Source organism: Notechis scutatus, chromosome 1 (assembly GCF_049901735.1).
Source record: "Notechis scutatus isolate UNSWTSFEM ecotype Mainland chromosome 1, rNotScu1.2, whole genome shotgun sequence".
Classification (NCBI taxonomy): Eukaryota; Metazoa; Chordata; class Lepidosauria; order Squamata; family Elapidae; genus Notechis; species Notechis scutatus.
The window spans coordinates 263,054,283-263,075,548 of NC_142009.1; the positions used below are offsets into that span (position 1 = coordinate 263,054,283).

At 34.7% G+C, this 21,266-nt stretch overlaps 1 long non-coding RNA gene across 1 annotated transcript in view; it reads left to right on the forward strand.

The window, feature by feature from the left end:
- LOC148133348 (uncharacterized) overlaps positions 1-20,943 on the forward strand; it is a 125,397-nt gene extending 104,454 nt beyond the window's left edge. Inside the window, exons 2-3 of the long non-coding RNA XR_015747353.1 lie at positions 14,691-14,796; positions 20,665-20,943. This is a non-coding gene — a long non-coding RNA (uncharacterized LOC148133348). The remainder of the gene's footprint in view (positions 1-14,690; positions 14,797-20,664) is intronic.
- The last annotated feature ends 323 nt before the right edge of the window (positions 20,944-21,266 follow it).

The following is a 21,266-nucleotide window of genomic DNA, read 5'->3' on the forward strand; positions in this document are numbered from 1 at the left end:
ATCTGGAAGCCTGCATTCTCAAACAAAAAAATCTCCACACCACAAGCCAGCCAAATACCTGGGCACAAACAGACTCCCCCTGATACCTCCAGCTCAAACACACCCCAACCAGGCACCCAGATGAAACCTAGCTTCCTAATAAATGATAGCCGTCCATTTACTCGGAGCCAAGCCGCACTAAAAGCCTCCAATACAGGAAACACAATGTTGCCAGCCAATCAAGACAAAGAAAGCTACAAAACAGACAGAAGATATTAGAAGCACCAATCAAGGAGAACACAGCAAACTCCAAGAGCAATAAACACAGACCAAGACTCCCAACCAATCAGGATGAAGAAAAAACCATTCTGGCACAGCATAGGCTAGCACCAAATTTAAAACAGAAATGGCTGTGAAAGTCTGACTCACAGATGAACACTATACAGAAGCCTGATGATGGCAGATGAGATTCTGCCGAAACATTGCTACAACTTTAAAAGCACAACTATAATGACGTGGGAAAATACCCAAACAAAGCTGAATACCATAGATATAAATACCCGCGAAAACTTAAGAATATATATATATATATATATATATTCAATTGCAATTTTGCCATTATTATACTAAAATCATTGAGTATTTTTCTCATATGAACATTCATTTGTACTTTTTTTTTTTTATTCAGAAGCATTGTATTTCACCTGAAATGACTTTTGGTACTAAATGCTACTACCACCACTTGACAAAACTTTGATAAAAATTGTCTGATTAATGGATGTTCTGAACTATTTGGTCAAACCACCAAGACAAACTGTAGTACCAGTACTCCTCAGAATTGAGGGAGCAACATAATCAAGCCAAGATACCAAGATCAGCTTTATAGCGAGAGTTCTTCTAGTGATGGATGTGCTGCTGTCTTTTGCCTTGGGAAATTCAGTACTACAGAGAAAGGTGATGCAGACTAAACTGCAGAAACTGTAAATATCTATGTTATCTTCAATGAAAGAAAAAGCAAAGAAAACTGGTGGAATCAGCCATATTAAATATATTATACCAATGACCTAAAAATGATAGGAAGGTGGGGGAAGGAGGGAGGGAAGAAGGAAGTTTATGCTGACACCCGTAACACCGTGTCTTTCAATTGTATATCACTTTTAGTTCAAAACACAGATCTTCTTTTGATTTCAAAGGGTTCTGTGCATATTTTGTCACAAAATGCCTAAATGCCTTAGAAGAATTCTAAATGCCTTAGAAGAATTTTTTAGAAGAAGACAACTTCAAGATAAATTTTCTATATCTTCTTGCCTAGACACTTGTTGGGCAAAGCCTTTCTCTGTTCTTTTTAATTATTTACTTTAAAATATATCTCTATGTTAACCTAATCCTACGTAGCTTTCTCTGGTAATATCACACTACTAACCAGAGCATACAAAACATTTGCTAGACCAATACTCGAATACAGCTCATCAGTCTGGAATCCACACTACGTATCTGATATTAGCACAATTGAGAAAGTCCAGAAATATTTCACAAGAAGAGTTCTCCACTCCTCTACTCGCTGTAGAATACCTTATGCCACCAGACTTGAAATTCTAGAACTAGAAAACCTTGAATTACGCCGTCTTCGGTCTGACTTAAGCATGGTATACAAAATCATACATTGCAATGTCCTACCTGTCAATGAATACTTCAGCTTCAACCATAACAACACAAGAGCACACAATAGATACAAACTCAAAGTAAACCGCACCAAACTTGATTGCAGGAAATACGACTTCAGCAATAGAGTGGTCAATGTCTGGAATACTCTACCCGACTCTGTAGTTTCTTCCCAAACCCCAAAACTTTAACCTTAGACTGTCTACTATTGACCTCACCCTTTCCTAAGAGGTCTGTAGGGGGCGTGCATAAGCGCACCAACGTGCCTACCGTCCCTGTCCTATTGTTTCTCCTATTCTTTTATTTTTCTTGTATGTAACCATTTCATGTATTCACAACTATGTATACATTTATACTTATTATCTTGTAAACAATTGGCAAATCAAATAAATAAAATAAATAAATAAATAAATAAATCTCCACATTTATTCTACTTGAGAGGCAATCTGAATTATTCCTAATGGAGACCTGAAATGTAAGGCTTAATTCTTCTTCTTCTTCTTCTTCTTCTTCTTCTTCTTCTTCTTCTTCTTCTTCTTCTTCTTCTTCTTCTTCTTCTTCTTCTTCTTCTTCTTCTTCTTCTTCTTCTTCTTCTTCTTCTTCTTCTTCTTCTTCTTCTTCTTCTTCTTCTTCTTCTTCTTCTCCTTCTCCTTCTCCTTCTCCTTCTCCTTCCTCCTTCTCCTTCTCCTTCTCCTTCTCCTTCTCCTTCTCCTTCTCCTTCTCCTTCTCCTTCTCCTTCTCCTTCTCCTTCTCCTTCTTCTTCTTCTTCTTCTTCTTCTTCTTCTTCTTCTTCTTCTTCTTCTTCTTCTTCTTCTTCTTCTTCTTCTTTCTTCTTCTATTGACTTTTCCTGCTCTACCTTGTGTCAAATTTTCTAATCCCAACAAAAATGAACCATGAAGTTTGGGGAAGAAGCAAGATAGAAGATCAGACCAGTGGTGGTGTTCTACTGGTTCGGTCTGTTTCAGCAGAACCGGTAGCTCTGACAATCATCTATGAAACCAATTGGTTCACTCCAATGATCAGCTGCTGGACCTTCGGCCCACCCCAGCTCTATACTGGCCTTTATTTCCAGGTTTTGAAGCTCAGCTGCTTCGTGCGGCACAGCAGATTGCCATGCATCAACTATTGAAGACACAGGGAGAGTGCAGGGTTGCAGGAAAAGGTTAGTAGCAAACCCTCTGCAAAGCACAGGTGCACAGACAAAGCATGCCCACCAAGCCACACTGACAGAATAGGTGGTAAAAAAATTGAAGCCCACCACTGGATCTGACATCATGGCTTTGATTTTTGCAGGTAGGTGAAAACCCTTCTGGATGGTTCTAAATTCTGTCTAGGAACCACAGTATTGAATGATAAGAAATATATTCTCTGGAACATTCTACCAGTCTTTTTTCCAATGATTTTAAGCCTTTCTCCTATGGGAAAATATATTCTTAGAATGATATAGTTAAAAAAAATATAGTTGAGATTTTATGCATGTGTGCACACACACACGTACGCATGCACAGGCACACAGAGACAAACACATACATGCATATATATCAGCAGCAGTTGTACAGAGAAGATTTGGAGCAGCACATTCTAAAACAAAACAAAAACTACCTTTGGATGGAACTGACAAAATAATTTGATTATTTCTGAACATAAATTTGAGGCTCCTAGTACCAAAAACCAAAATAACTGGAAAAATATACTGTATTTACAATACTGTATAAAATCTGGATGGCATCTGTGAATATTGTATATTAGCAAAGGGCTCAGTGTGGAAGTTTTACTTATTCTATAGGTAGTCTGATTTAGTGACCACTGTTAGGACCAGCAACATGGTTATTAAGTGGAGCAGTTGCTAAGTAAACTCACAATTGTTTTTCAATCTTCTTTGAGTTTCCTTTGCTTTACAGATCTGTGAAGATTATAAATGTAAGGATTTTCATTACTATGATAACAATGAGCAGGAACAGAAGTTTACCTATATTTGACTGCCTTGCAACCATTCTGGTGTGAATATTACTTCACAATTCTTTCAGTACTGAAGGAGAAGATGAAGTCTCCCTCCTCAAAAGGCCATTACTACACCAAACTTTTTTGGGAAAACTCCTATCTTCTTTCCAACCTTCCATTCTTAGAGATTCAGGCCCTGAGTTCACTATGGAGACTACCTTGGTCATGTTTGTGGATGACTCTTGGATGGAGCCTGGATGGAAGTGTTGCATTCATCCATGTGTTCCATGATCTCTCAGTAGCTTTCCATATTGTCAGCCACTTTTGGGTTGGTTTCAAGGTTTTCTTTCTTTAGGGCTGGTTCCAATCAGTGTTAGGTATGAGAAGTTGCTCTCAAGGCCTGTTCTTTGTAAGATACCATAAGGCTTGATATTCTTTCTTGTTCAACATTTATGAGAAACTTCTAGGTAAGATCATCTACCAGTTTGGGGTCTGGTATCAACAGCATGTAATGATGCCCAATTACACTTTCCCACCTCAAGATGACAAAAAAAGATTGTCAAAACTTTGTCTCCATACTCAGAAGCTGAGTGGGTCTGGGTGGGATAAAACTGACTCTGTCTGAACTATATAAAGACTATGTGGCTGCAGTTCTTTGGACTGCCTATTCCAAGTATTTTCTTTTTTTTATACTCTGGAATAAAGTTGCCTATTGCCCTCAAGAATTGTGCAATCTTGGGGACCTTTTGGACTTACAGGACTTACAGGAAATGGTGGCAGCTGTGGTCAAGAGAGACTTTGTTCAGTTCTATTCTGGTGTGTCAGTTATGCCTTTTTCTGGATCAAGATTCCATTTGACGGACCAATGGAACAGATGCTGCCTAGGAAATGATCAAACAAGACAAAGGGCAGCCCTCAGTGGCTTAACAATTCAGAGAAATGTAGGAAAGACATTCCTCATTTGTTTAAGTATTCAATTGGATCAATGTTGCCCTTATACCTATAATAGGTGTGTAACCCTATTTCCTGTATTATGTATCAATGCTTAGAGCTTGACTAAGTCCTCTTCCTTTTCCTCTCCATTAAAGTTAATAACAAGTGCTAAATAAAACAAAACCAAATAAAGCTGAATACACACCAGTCAACAAGTTAAAAACTGGTAGTTAAAAATTAGAAATTACAGAAAAAAGTTAAAAGTTAAGAAAGTGAAAAGAAATGCATGTTTAAAAATATTGGAGACAGAGATGAAAGATTTTCACTGTATCACACCATATGAAGAAAAACAAACATAAATTAATATGTAAAAAGTTAGTTTTGTTATTTCCTATGATGCTATCATAATTAATTTGCCTTAGCAAAATTTAGAAGAAAAATGAAAAAAAGTTTTCTATTGTCTGTAAGCTCTCCAAGATTTTAAAGTGCTAATAGATGGACAAACCAATTATAATTATTTTCGTATCAACATTAATCTGATCAGCAGTTCATTTGCACAGAATTATGTGCAATTTAGCTTATTCATATCCATTTTTTTGCATTTATTTTATGTTTTCCCCTCTCTTTTTGGTTAATGCTTGCTGAAAGTAAATTAAGGACTAAAAGGTTTCAAATGATGCTAAATGAAGACAAATGACACTTCCTTTGCCAGTTCTGGTTCAAACTAACAGGGCTATGTAAAATATTAAATGTTCTGTAACTATATTAAGGATTTCTCCCCCTCTGGTATTTGTGCAAACAGCTTCCTAACATGTTGAAATGACTGAACGGTTGTTGATTTCAGTATGTCACCTACAAAAATATCAAAGCAATTATATCTGCGAAATTCTCAATGTATGCTTGTCCTCCTTTAGAAATAACAGGCTGTTGGTTGAGGTGGGAGGCAAAGTGGATTTTATGGAAACATGCAAAAAAGTTTGAATGTGATCATAGCACCAGAAATACTTTGCAAATACCTAACACCTTTCACATTTTCAAAGCAATTCTCACATACACTATGTCCTAAAAGCTGCCTTTTATATTTAATATCAACTGCTGATTTATCTAGCACAGTCAACATCCCAAAGCTTGGGATGTAAATATAAGTCACACTTCAGTATGTTTCAATTTTAGTGAAATAAAATTGATTTCTTTAAGACACTCTGGAATACCCCATTTATCTAATTTGCTTGTTTTCTTCATAAACAAGTTTTGCATGCATCAAATGTCAAACAAGATGTTATATATCGAATCAACCCTCTTTTTCTGATTATACAAATATTTCTAACACTATTACAACTTATTAATATACACAAAGAACAGAAATAAGATATGTCTACTTTAATACATTCCTGTTGTCAAAGTTCTGACCAATGAACCCAATCAAAATAAGTGTGTCTGAAATGATCCAATCTCTTAATGCAAAACTTTGTTGAGTACATTGTTTCGGCACCAATCAGGGCAAAATCAGATCTGACCATTTCCCACACAAACCCACAGAGTCAAAGTTCCTTCCCTCCAATTAGATCAGCTCACATTGTCCAATTGAGTGATCTGGTATTGTTGTGAGAAAGTCTTTCTGGCTCTACCAAAACATTCTTGGTTCTCGCGCCTGGCACTTGATGTCTGAATCCTAAGTTCTATCTCCCTCTGCCTCCCCCTATAGTTCCTTGATAAGCTGAGAAGTAATAATAGTTGCAATAGCAAAAAGCCACTTTTGAAGTTTGACACTTGTTTTATGAGTTTCTTGGCACGAAATTTACTGGCTCATCCTTAACTCTGAAGAAATCTGAATTTCAAGGGATATTGCCAAATATCAATCCATGTTAGATTCTTCTAGCCTCATAGAGCAAGGAAGACCAGCTTAACCTTATCTGTCTTTGCTTCCCCAAAGTACATCTTTGGATGGTGTGTTAACACATTTAATTTTAGAAAGATATTATATTCCACAAGTTGTGCTTCATTAGTGTTTGAACACATGTAATTATTACAATAAACATATCTTGTAAGTCAAATGAATTAGCAGGAATGAAGATTCTCCCTTTTTCCTGAAATTAAATGCTTTCTGCTATAAACTTTTTAGACAACAATCATTTTATGAAATTAGTCATAATTTCTTTTATTTTTGTGCAAGCAAGCTATGATTGCAAGCCTTTCCATGATTTAACTATTCAATTATCTGTTCCCATGTATTTATAAGTTTTTAAAATCAAAACCCTGCATCCTGCTGTAAGCCAACCCTATTGTTTCATTACATTTTATCCATCATAGCCAAACACAAATATAATTGGTGCAATCTGTTCCTCACAAATATATTTCAGATCCAACTGACAATGTACTCTTAACTTGCTTCTAAATATTTCTCTTGCTAGTAAATCTAACAATAAATAAATTAATCAATTTACTCTTTTTGAATGCAGAGGTTTACAAAGACTTTAAATAGCTAAGCAAACAAAAAGAATGAAACATAAAACAAAAACAAATAGATCATAGGACAAATCATTCAGAGTTCTCACTCAAGCCACATAAGTCTGGCTCAGTTTATCAACTGGAATTCAGATATTTCTTAAATTCCATAGAAGTGATTTGGAAGACTTCTCTGACAGTTTAAAATGTCAAACATAAATAAAGCACATATGATATTTGTAACACTTCTTATATGTGTAACCCCAAGGTTAAAAAGCAGTGGTGGGATTCATTTTTTTTACTACTGGTTCTGTGGGCGTGGCAGGGGAAGGATACTGTAAAATCTCCAGTCAGAGGTGGTATTTGCCGGTTCTACGAACTACTCAAAATTTCTGCTACCGGTTCTCCAGAACTGGTCAGAACCTGATGAATACCACTTCTGTTAAAAAGGCTTGTACCACAATTAATCTATGGGACTGTAATATTTTTATTGCTAGAGATGGAGACAGCAACCTTTCTGAAATTTAAACATATGTTAATCTTTTGATTATTTCCTTATGTCTATTTGTACGTGCAGAGGGAAAGTGTGTGCACACCTATCAGTGTATCTTTCATCCTGAAACAAACAGTAGAAAAGAATGTCTATAAAGACATACATTTCAAAGTTGTCTTATCGATGGTTGTGGGGAGGGGAGGGCATGTAGAAAATTTTATTGAATTCATGTTTTCAGCTAATAGTTGTCCTAAATAAGCAGCTTTGACAGCAATGTTGTTACAATGCAGTTCATTCTAATTTCTAAGAGTGATGATGTACCAATTAAAATTAATCCATCTTCTAAAAGAATCTTTGTTTGGGATTTATTTTATCCTGAGGAAGGCACTGCATGAATCAGTAATTACTAAGCACTGTTCAGCTTAGTCAGCATTGCTCACTTAACTTTTATCTGCTGTGGAGATTAATAGCCATCCTTGGGATCCCAGCTGCTTTCTATTTATCAAAGGGATGCCACGGCTCTCATGGAAGACCAAGGAGAGACTTTCTGAGTGGGTGAGGAAACAGTCTTTAAGATCTTGCATGGAAAAATAAATAAATAAAAATAGTGATTGGCTAATTTTAGTTAGCCTGTCCTGAACAATTTGCAAATGCATCTTATGAGAGACAGTCTAATAGCATAAACTTCAATTTATTTTATAGCAACATTTGGATCTGTTGGCTAATCAGATCTGAGGATGATCCAAGGCTAAGTTTTAATTCTATCCACTCTCGTTTGTAATTCTTCCTCTAGATTTTTCCTCTTTGAAATCCAAGCAAAAGTCTATGATGATTTTTGCCTGCATTTCCTCTGAATGGCTGGCAACTGCTGCCTGTCAAAAGAACCATCAGAAAACTCAAATGCTGGAAAGCATTTGGAGTTCTGTCAGGTTTTATACTCATAATTTATATTCAAGCAAAGAGATTCCATTTGATCTGGAGTTCTACCGTCCCTGCCACCCCACAATGCATTTGCATGGGAATTAGTCTCAGCCTGGAAATGCACTAAGAAATTATCACATGGTGGAAAAAAGATGCCCTGTTCTTTTCCACTTAATTTAAGATTCAACAAATTATTAGTCAGTGATTTATGCTATCAGAAGTATATTACCTCATTTTGAACATGTTACTGATCTCATCATGAGAGCTTAGAGTAAATTGCCTTGAAATCATTTTATTTCTGTTCTTTTCTTTTCCTTCATTTTTCTTCCTCCTGTGCAGGTATTCCATTTCTTGATGACATAAAAGGGGTTTAAGCATACAGTAGTTTAGTTCATGCTTTGTTGTCTTCAAATATTTATGAAGATATTGACTAAAATGCTTTCATAGTATCTAATATGGCATTGAATACAGCACTAACAAAGTTAAATTCTATCCTAATTTAAATACTCTGGAATAACTGACCTTTGCTTTATTTATATCATAATTACTAAATAAATTCCTCTACTAAAATAGAAGTGTAATTAAGAAAAGTTGAGAGTACAAACTTATGCATGCTTGTTTAGAAGTAATCTTATTGGGTTTAAATCTAGAACTAGATGATATTTTTACCTGATAATCACATAATGTATCGCAATCATATAATAGAAGAATTAAGTAGATGTGCACAAATTCAAATCTTTGTCTTTAAAAAACTTTAAAATATATAATCAATTAAATGGGAAATTTAGTTACACAATAGTTGTTAACTGATTAATCAATAGTTGTAATAATTGTTGTTAAATACACTTTTAATGTATTAAACAAAATGGTTCTAATTACACACACACACACACACAAACACACACAAAATATATATGTAAGAATAGCTCTGATGTAAAACTGATAAAATCTTTGTTTCACAGTTAATTGACAAATACTCCAAATCAAATGCTTCTAGATCTGTTGGTAAAAACATATTAATATTTCAAATTATAATAAATTGCATATCCAAAAGCTGCTATTTCACAAGACATAACTACATGTAGTAATTTATGCATTGGTTCTTTGTGCTACTGATGGTCGGGGTAAATTGTTCTTACTCACCTTATTAGATTTTTATGGGTTGCTATGAATTCAAGTTAAGGATCTATTGAAAGTACCAAGAAAATATATACTGTGAAGTAATGATTAATAATACCCATTTTAAATCATAAATTTATTCCACTTGAATAAAATTTAATTTCCTTCAACACAGGGAAAAAGACACTCTATATACTTTTGTAGAGGTTGTAGAATAGTTATAATAGATAGATGATAGATAGATAGATAGATAGATAGATAGATAGATAGATAGATAGATAGATGGATGGATGGATGGATGGATGGATGGATGGATGGATGGATGGATGGATAGATAGATAGATAGATAGATAGATAGATAGATAGATAGATAGATAGATAGATAGACAGACAGACAGACATACACATACACCATATAGATAGCATATGCACGCACAAGCACATGGGCACGCGCACACACACACACACACATACTTTCTCAAAATTAAAATAAATTAAATACAGTAACAATATGGATTAATCCTAGGTAATTGATATAGGATTGTTCTTGTAAAGTGTTCGTAACTGGGAATTTAATGTGAAATACTAGGTAGATACAGTTCCATGCATTCTATTCTCCCCACCCATGTTCAAAGGTGAAGTAACTTTAAAAAACTGCTACAGAACTTCCCAGTTCTCACTGATCTGACACATGAGTCCATCAGAATTGCTTAATTGTCTAGCATTACATGACATACGTGTAGAAGAGATGCTTGTTGCTTGCTTGTTTTTGAAGAAAAGGGAATTTAGCAGCAGAGTCTTAAGGGAACATCGTCTATCAGTATTGTTTACTTTAAAAATATTTTTAATATTTAAATAATCACAGACATAAGAAAAAAAATATGAGCATTAAAATATGAAAGAAATATGGGTTTCTTCTAGGATTTAAATGACTTTGTAGACCTTATAAACATATCATTATTAAAGAAGAGAAGGGGAAGGAATCATATTTCAGAAGTTCAGGTTTTTCATGGTTTGTATACTGGTAGTTCTCATATCAGAAAACAAGTAGGCACCATCTAGACACAGACTGGGATAATTGTCATGGTTAGAATATTATATAATATTTCCCTGTATGTTTATCCTAATCTAGCCACTGCTAATAGCTCAGTAGGTTGATGAGTGTTGTTTATTCTCTTCTCCCTTCACTGAATTGGGACATATTTCTTAGGCAATACAATTAGTAAAGTATCCTAAAAAACTCAACTGAGGTGTAATTCATAATAACTATTTTCCAATGTGCAGATGTATACGCACACCTTACATATTGTGTTTCCCTTTCTGGAAACTCATCTGCTATTATCCAAGTCAAAAAAGAGAACATGAAACAAACAATATGCATTTATGATTAAAATGGTATTCAAATCCATAACTCCCTTCAGAACCTAATAATTCCAATGTAAATGAAAACTGAATTCCTTTCCTGAGTGCCCTAGGTGAATGGAACAACAAAAATATATCTGTTTTCTGTTTATGGGCATAATCAGATCAAAAATGGCAAAACAGCTTATATTTTAATGACTCAAAATTGTGGCAGGAAGCTTAGTAATAGCAAAGACTCTAACATTGTTAACTAACCTTGTTATATAGATTCTCGCTATACACCATACACTGGGAATGCAGTATAATTTTATTAGTCCTTCCGTGTACAGATAGTTTTCTCCAGTTATGCTGATTACCGTACTTCCAGCACATAAGTTTTATTTTTGTTTTTTCTCACCATTTCCCTTTCTTAGTAATAAAAAGTCAATTTGTTGCTGGAAATGAAATAATCATGTACATTTTCTTCTTTTTTTATCATTATCCATCTTGTATTACAAAACATCCTTGGGCAATTTAGCTACTTAAGCTGTATGGAAAATACAACAATGAACTTTTCTGGATGGGGCATCTGCATATTTCACTTCCATTACCTTTCAGCAGATAAGGGTGACATACTCATATTAGCAAATAAATTGTAGTCAAATGATTACTGCAGGAAATTGAGTAAAGCAGCTGTGTTCTATTTAGAATTGGGCAAACTAACTGTAATGGACAATTTCTTTGATTAACTATTTTTCTTCCCCCAATGTGTTTTTAAATGTAAGTTTAATGATAATTCTTTGTAAAACACTTATATATTAATATTCAACCCATTAAGTTTGGCCTAGTTTCAGCTTACATTTCTAAAGATCATAAAGGAAGAAAATAACAGCTTGAAAAATAAAACCAACGATGTCATGTGTTCAGCAGGACTTGTTGCTCTATTTCATGAAACATCCCATGAAACAGAATGAGTCTCAAATCTTTATACAGATGTCTTCTTCTTGGGAGATTGGGAATCCTGTACAATATTCAAACTTTGATTGCCATAAACCAAGTAGCAATTGTACTGAAAACATGTAATAATCAAATATTCTGGCAAGAGATTCCTGGTTCATTAAGACCATATATTAACTTAAAAGACAAATGATAGACCAATTTGGGAAACTCATATAGATGGCTATAGGAACAGGATATAGAGAAAAGCAATTTAGTCTGGGCTGAAGCTCAAAGTGAATGTAAAATTTAAGTATATTAAAATATTTAACTAACTTTCCTTCTTTCTCTCTTTCCTTTATTGCTAGGACCATCAAAAGTAATGTCTGGAGATACAATGAAAAAGACCAATCACTGTGAAAAGTGGGTTTTTTAAAAAAAAAAAATCCTTGGGCTTTGTGGTAGATTTCTGGACACAAACTGTGTGCACCAGTCAATGCTGTCTCCCAAAGAGGCAGCTTTTGATCATGCAATGCTTGGAGTTAAAAAAAGGAGAAATGCAGTAGAAGATTTAGATGCACAGAGATAGATTTAGATGGACTAAATTAGAATGGGGTAGCTCTCTGATATAGCATTGTCATGTAATGGAAAGTGAGCTTCCCCACAAAATTTAGCAGCATAGAGATTCAGCATAGCATAGTATTTTTTAGTATTTATTTGATTTGTAAATCGCTTACAAGATACAGGTATAAGAATAAACATAGTTTTGAATACATGAGATAGATACTTATAAGAAAAATAAAAAGAAACAATACGACAGGGACGGTAGGCACGATTGGTGTGCTTATGCACGCCCCCTACAGGCCTCTTAGGAAGGGGGTAAGGTCAATAGTAGACAGTCTAAGGTTAAAGTTTTTGGGGTTTGGGGAAGAAACCACAGAGTCAGGTAGAGTATTCCAAACAATGACCACTCTGTTGCTGAAGTTGTATTTTCTGCAGTCAAGTTTGGTTTGGTTAACCTTGAGTTTGTATCTAATGTGTGCTCTTGTATTGTTATGATTGAAGCTGAAGTATTTATTTGCAGGTAGGATATTGCAATGTATGATTTTATATACTATATTTTGATTGCACCGGAGGAGGCGTAGTTCAAGGTTTTCTAGTTCTTTCTAAGTCTGGTGGCATAAGGTATTCTGCAATGAGTAGAGGAGCAGAGAACTCTTCTTGTGAAATATTTCTGGACTTTTTCAATTGTGTTAATATCAGATACATAATGTAGGTTCCAGACTGATGAGCTGTATTCAAGTATAGGTCTAGCAAAAGTTATGTATGCTCTAGTTAGTAGTATGATATTACCAGAGAAGAAGCTATGTAGGATTAAATTAACAACTCTTAATGCCTTTTTGGCTATGTAGTGGGTTTTAGCACTTAGGTCATTAGAGATGAGTACTTCAAGGTCCTTGACAAAGTTTGGATCCTCAACAAGGTCTTGATTATTTAGCTTGTATTTTATTTTCTGATTTTTTTTTGCCAATATGTAAGACAGAGCATTTATTTGTTGAGATTTGAAGTTGCCATTTGATTGACCATTCTGATACATAGTCAAGGTCTTTTTGGAGGGTAACAGTATTGTCTGTGGTGTTGAATAGCTTTACATCATCAGCAAAAAGAATGGCTTTTGAAGTTGGCAACATGACCAGATTTGTTTTTTCACCAAAGTGATCTCTTTTTGGACTGAAGCTTCCTTATTGTTATGGGTAATCTGTTTTTCCTGGTTTTGGGAGTTGTTATTGGTACATATAGTTTGATAGCTGTTTTGATTTCTAGTAAGAATATGTTGTAATGGTCTTCAACAGTATTGCATCCAGTGCATAGAAATTGCCAATCAAGGGAAGAGAGATTGTTGATTATAAGATCATAGTTGCCTTTTTTGAAGTTATAATTGGGAATTCCGTGTGGATGTATGTTGAGACAAAAGTCAATCATGTTGTGGTCACTGTTGGAAAAGGGTTCTGTAATTTGTATTCTGTAAATTGAATTCAAACTATTGCAGAAGATGAGACCAAGGCAGTTGTTAAGCCTAGTATTGTTGGTTACTAGTCATTCCAGTCCCAGATTTGTTACAGCATTGTAGAAGGTTGCATGTATGGGTTCAGTTGTACATTCATTTAGGGTCCAGTTAATATGAGGTAGATTGAAGTCACCAAGAAAGATAAAAGTGTGTGGGTAGGCTGCTGCCCATGTTAGTAGTGTATTTAGCTTGTTTACATGTTCAATGCCATAAATAGGGGCTCTGTAACATAGTAAGAACTGAAATTTAATATTTAAGGACAGTTCAGAGATAATGGTCTCAGGAAGAGCAAGCTCTTGGGTAACTTGGATGTTTTTTAGATGTAAGGACTTTTTATAGAAGATAGCAACACCACCTCCTCTACAAATTTCACGATCTGATCAGTAAACATGATAGTCTCTTACTGTGATAATGGAGTCAGGGAGAGATGCGTTGAGCCATGTTTCACAGACAAATATGATGTTGAATTTAGCCGTATTTAGTAAGAGGAGAAATTCAGGTATTTATTTACAATGCTTCTTGCATTGAGTAGCTTGCCTTTAAGGCCAGTTGGGTTTGAATTGAGGTAGTTGGGGGCATGTGTGCCTAGTCTTGGGTGATGGTGGATTGGTTGAAGTAGGGTTGGATGCTGAGTTGTGGGTTGTGTGACTTTCTTTTGATACAGTCTGCATGGTAATCAATGTACAGGTCCTTCTCTCCATTGTCTGGCGATTAGTGTTTTGGCCACAGAGTTTATCTGTGCTGGGTGGTGGTGGGATTGGGTGTTGAGGTAGAGGTTGATGTGTGTTTTCTTCTGGTATATGGTGTGTCCTAGTGTGCCATCTGTTGACTCACAGATGAACACAATACAGAAGCCTGATGATGGCAGATGAGATTCTGCCGAAACATTGCTACAACTTTAAAAGCACAACTATAATGATGTGGGAAAATACCCGAACAAAGCTGAATACCATACATGTAAGTACCCGCGAAAACTTAAAACACATACACACATACACATACACACACACACACACACACACACACACACACACACACACACACACACATATATATATATATATATATATATATATATATATATATATATATATATATATATATATATATATTTGTTTTCTGAGGTTCTCGCTGGTATTTGTATGTGGATCTTTGGTTATTCGGGTTTTCTCGCGTAGATTCAAAGTATCTAGCACGTTTCGATGAAGTCTCATTCATCATCTTCAGGCTTGCTTCTTCGGCTCTGTGCTTCATCACTCTGAGAAGCACAGAGCCGAAGAAGCAAGCCTGAAGATGATGAATGAGACTTCATCGAAACGTTGCCTAGATACTTTGAATCTTACGCGGAGAAAACCCGAATAACCAAAGATCCACACACACACATATATATATATATATATATATATATATATATATATATATATATATATATATATCCTCCCAAGTTCATCAGGTCCCAATTATTGTCTGGTCAATATCCAGGAAAAATCCTAAGGTTATGCACTCTTACTGAATACTGGCAAAAGTTTAAGTAAAATAAGCATAGTCCCTTCTTAGATACATGTGTCTATTAGACATACTTTCTGCAAAGTTATACATTTTAAAGTGGTATTTAAGCTAGAGTCCATGATTATAAAGATAATAATATATTGTATAATAAATAAGTATACTTTCCATCTGAGTTTGCAATGAAGTGCATGCTAGCACCCTTGTATACAGGAAAGTTATTTTGCCTTTTCTGTAGTAAGCAGAGTGATTGGGTCATATGATAGGTAAATCCCCTGTCAGAATGATTCTATCAATTTCAAAAGAAGGTAAACTTGTTTATGATATAAATCATATTTAAACAGGTAACTGTGAGTTGGAAAGCAATTGAGATAGTTAAAAATAACAATAGCAATAGCACTTAGACTTATATACCACTACGCAGTGCTTTTACAGCCCACTCTAAGAGGTTTACAGAGTCAGCATATTGACCCCAACAATCTGGGTCCTCATTTTACCATCCTTGGAAGAATAGAAGGCTAAGTCAACCGTGAATTGATGAGACTTGAACTGACAAACTCATGAATCTTATAGGCTTAAACACACAACTAATATTTCAGGCACATCTATGTCCACATGGGCACAATATAAGTGGGTGAGGGGTGAGGGATGGATACAAAGAAACAGCTCAGTTCAGTCTATAATATAAATAAAGGAAAATGGATTTTGATCTATATCTAGTTCCACATTTGATCCAGAGTCACTTGGAATTGAGTGACCACTCAATATAAAAATAAACTTAACTGGGTTAACTGGGTTAACAATATATAAAATAAACTTAACTGGGTTTTCTTTTGATTTTATTCTTTTTCCAGCTGTTTTAATGATAGGTTCCACTTAAACAAAGAAATGCTTATGCAGCTCCATAACCCTATTCAGATGTTGTAAAACTGGTTAACATCTGAAATGAATGGAGTACCCATTCTTGAGTTGCTGCATGATGATGTGGATACTTCAACATGCCTAAATGTGTTTTACATATTAGGGAACAGAACTTTATGCAAGATTTTCATATGTGATGACTTCTATGACAGCAGAATCCCATATATGCTCTTGTTGCATGTATGTCTGAAGAAAATAAACATTCCATTTGCAACATTTGAACAAACCAAGTACTCTATGCTTCTCGTGTCAATTTAAACATATTATTCCACTTCAATACAGCAGCCATCTTCTTCTGGAGTAAAAGAAATAACTTATTTGAAATAAACTACTTTCGCCTAAAACAATATTCTTCATACAGAGTATGGATACCTAACAAATTTATGGGAACTGCAAGCTTTATTTTATTAAGCACTATCTTTAGTGGCTGAGTTGTACACTAGCAGCCGGGATGAAATTAAATCTAATTTGAACTTAAATTTAATTAGTTGTACACAGTAAATATGATTATTTTCCATGCATGTTAATAATTGTCCCCTCTGTAACATTAACAATTAAAATTCAATGCTAACTTTTGAGGCGCTTTAGAAACCAAAGCCAATACTTTGAAGACAGGGGAAGAGGGATTTTAGCATGTTTAAATCTACTCCAGTTTAAGATGACAATTAACACAAGTCTACCTGGCTGAGATATCATCAGTCTGATTTTGATTTTCCGCAAAGCCTAAATCTATGACTATATCTTCCTGAACTCCAGCTTTATTTATTTATTCTTTGCTATGAAATAGTTGCTGTCACAGAATTTAAAACTGAGATTGCCCGAGGATCTGCTGATACAGTTCTACAGAGGAATTATTAGGTCTGACATTTGTACCTCTATAATTGTCTGATTTGGCACAGCAACCAAACAGGACAAGTATAGACTTCTACAGATAATTAGAATTGTAGAAAAAAAAACAAATGCAACTAGCCTGCCTTCCATTGAGGATCTTTATACAGCACAAGCCAAAAAGAGGGCTGAGAAATATCTATAGACCTTCACATCCTGAATATAAACTGTTTCAACTTCTCCACACTATAGGCTATTGCATGCCAAAACAACTAGATACATAGTTTCCCCCCCATGCCATTACATTGCTAAAACCTAATAGCCATAGCATTGTCTTATGCTTAAAGATATCTACCCTTTAGTAGGGTTGTATTGCTATTATCTGTCTCACCCTTCTCCTCTCCCCATCTTCCCCATCTTTCCTACTACCTTCTCCTTTTAATATGTTATGATTTATCACTTGTTATTTGTATCTTATGATTTATGATTGTATCTTATCATTTATCACTTTCTTTTTTGTATGAGAGCTTATGCACCACAGACAAATTCCTTGTGCGTCCAGTCACACTTGGCCAATAAAGAATATTCCAATAATGTTTTGTACAACTGCATGGGGAGGACACTAGTAGAATATCAACAGGATTTTATTTTTATTTTTCTTTAGCTCCCATCCCATTTTATTTGCTTATTTAAAAGATTTATGTGACCACCCATTTTAAGCAACTCTTAAGCAATAAAATCCCAGCAAGTTCAATTGCCTTCCTTCCATATTATCTATGCAGCTCAGCACATATCCTTTCATTATTATTAGTCTGACCAGAAGAAGGAATGACACACAAAAGATCAAAGGGGCAAGGAACCATTGCATAGCCTCCAGAGTCACAGCCCACTTATTGCTGAACAACTTGACCTTTGAGATCAAGATGGTCTCCATCATTCTGTAGTTTAAAAAAGCAGTGAAGCAGTCCCATTTTAATAAATATTTTGGAATAGATGTGTCAGTCATTAACAACAATAAATGAGCATATGAAACTTACTAGATTTTTCTGTCTTGTGACTTTTCATACTTTTAGAAGTGTGAGCCACTTAGAGCTCTGGGTATAGGCAGCATACATATTGATGAAACAAATAAATAAACCCTAGGTTTTAGGCTGCCAGGGATTATCACAAAAGTACATTTTATCTCCAACATATATACATTTCTAGATATCACTTTCTCAAATAGGATCTGCAGAGAGAAATAAAACTTTACTCTCTTTTCAACGATTTTAATTCTAAATACTGTACTACCGTAATGTTAGCAGCAACATCAATTGTACTCTATGGTTTTAACTTTAAAAATTCCATAGCAATGCTTAGAAATTTTAGAAGTAGCATTCTTGATGAATAGCAAAGCTGTTAAGTTATACAATATTTGTTATTTATTTATCCATTCAGTTATGCATATAAGTATGGAGTCCATATTTACTTTTGGATGGAGGCATATTTTCATGGCCAATCTGTGTATCATGTTCTATCTTCCCTTAACAATAATATTGTAGTTCATTTTGTTGACACTTGCTTCCTAATCTTCTTAAGATGCTCTCTTTTCATCTGTTAGTAAAGCAATTGGTGCTTTGTTGCTTGTTTTCAGTAGTCTTATGTGTACTATACAGCTATCCTTTAATTGTTATTGCAGTCAAAACAGAGTTCCTAAACCTGATACTTTTGACCAAATATCACAGGGCTGAACATTTCTCATATCTCCCAGTTCCCTAACAGTTCAGCTTCTCAATCTGGTCCTACTATTACAGAGACATTGGTAAACTATACATATAGAGAAAATATTTTATGTCTGAGGCAGACCACATTTTGTTATAGAAGCAGCATAATTATAAATGCAAGTTTCCTAGCATAAACAAAAGAACATTATCACTTTCTTGACTTGATGTGAATACCATTTGTTTACCCCTAAGTAGAACGTTAGATTAGGTGAATTTTAGTATGCTGAAAGCAATGTCTATGTTTTTAGTGGTTTTGGTTTCCTTACCAGATAATATGCATGTAATGAATGATAAATGGAGTAGACACATTGCTTTTTTGAACCAACATTTGCAACATTTCAGCACTATATATGTTAAAGTACACAACAGAAAAGTATTGAGCACTCTGCTGGAAGAAGATGAATGCATTCACTACTGTTAGAAATACTGAGCCTATCAGGTAGCAACTGTATTTTCATAGTTATTACCAGGATGAGAACATACAGACCCCAGATAATTTGTAATGATATGGTTGGTTGCACAGTCATTCAGATGTTTGGACTGGATTTGGCATTTTTATTCACTTATGAAGTCCTTCTCAAGGACCTGTGATAGGCGAATATTGTTATTTGAGATTGTTAACAGTACCATTTTGGGATAGAAAGCTGCCTTTTGCAATTGATTGACAGTGATTTTGTAATCACAATCATCTCATTGTCATTGTCATCATCATTAGTAGACACAGCTCATCCCTATTCATAATTCTATGAATTCTGTGGCATGTATAAATGATTGATTCATGATATTATTTATAAAGCAACAATTGTTCTTTTTCTTTGCTCTTTAAACATAAAATGTACTCTAGAAATGACAAATTTATTTTCAATTTTCAATGTTATTCAAGGTTTACTAAAATGCCTAGCAACATATTGTTTAAATTAGTTATTTAAACTAATGATTGGATAAAATGTACTATATGTTAAATTTCCCAAATTATTTTATTAGTGGCACACACTGTAAAATAATTACAAAGTTGCTAATTACAGCAGTGACATATGTTAAAGCAAATAAAATGGCATGAGAAATAAAACATGAACAAATCTATAATCATTGGCAATTAATGACACAAGCAATTAATTAGGAATCAGAATGAAAATGTGAATAACTGGTTCCCATATAAATTAACTTGGATTTTTTAAAGGTTTGGAACTTACTGCAACATTGTAATAACAACAAAACCTCAAAAATTATAGAAAAAATATTCAAGTTGAATCAGAGTTATAACTCTGGAAATATCAGCTGCCAGTTTTCAATCACACATTTTAAAAAGATAAGGATGAACAAATTTGCTGTTTTATAGACACAATCCACATAATTATATACAAGGCTTCTGCGGGGATATGGCAGTGGCCTCATAACTACAGTAGATGTCCAGTTCAGCTATCCAGGCAATTGCCCCTGTGATTCAATGTTTTTAACTGTTTTTCATAATTTTGTATGCCTCCTATACCTTGACGTTGGGCAGCCAATAGCTTTAAATAAATAAATAAATAATACAAAATTGAAATATGCTCATGCAAATAGCCTTTAAAGTTTTCATTTTATCATGTGTGTTCAGAAGTTATTTAGGAGTAAGGGATAACATTGACAGAATTGTCCCCTCTGACAGAAGTCATGCAGTGACGTGGATGAGGTAGAGAAAGGTCTGCTTTTATAGTTTATAGCATGTCTTTGGTGATTAAGTTGCTTTGAATAGTACTTTGTGAGAACATATAATTATCCTTGGTTGTAAAACTCTCAGTGAAATCCTTCTTTTATATTTTTTCAGGCAAGAAAGTGATATTTTGGATGAGAAGTCCAGGTTATCACTGAGAAAGGAAGCAAAATAAAAGGCAAGATGAATTCCTATTCTTCAGCAATGCTCTTTAGATCTCTCCTGACTGAGTGACCTCCTATAGATGTTTATCATAACAGCCAATTACTGAAGAAGATATGGTGGATAAAAGCAGTGAACAAAGAATCTTCCAGCTGCTGCTTCTCAAGCTATGCCTAGAAGCCCATGGTGCTTCCTTCTAAAGCTGTCATGTCCAATATTAAACTGTTTCTTTTCCTCCCATCTCTTTTGTTTCTGGTGTTTTCCTTCTATGGGGAGCCTGGTTTTTCCTTTGAATAACTATGTTGTTAGTTTAATGTTTGCTTCATCCATAACTTTTGCTTTTTTATTTTGTACCTATACACAAAACATAGGCATGTCAGCAAGCATCAAAAGAGCTCTAACAAAAATATTGCTGCCCTTTTTTGCAACAACAAAGAGAACTGAAAAAGGACAAAGACAAAAAGTCAGTTTGTAGGCATAATGGTAAAACAAGATGCTTTGATTTAAAAGAGCATGTAAATAAATAAAAAAGTGAAAAGTTTGTAATAACCAAT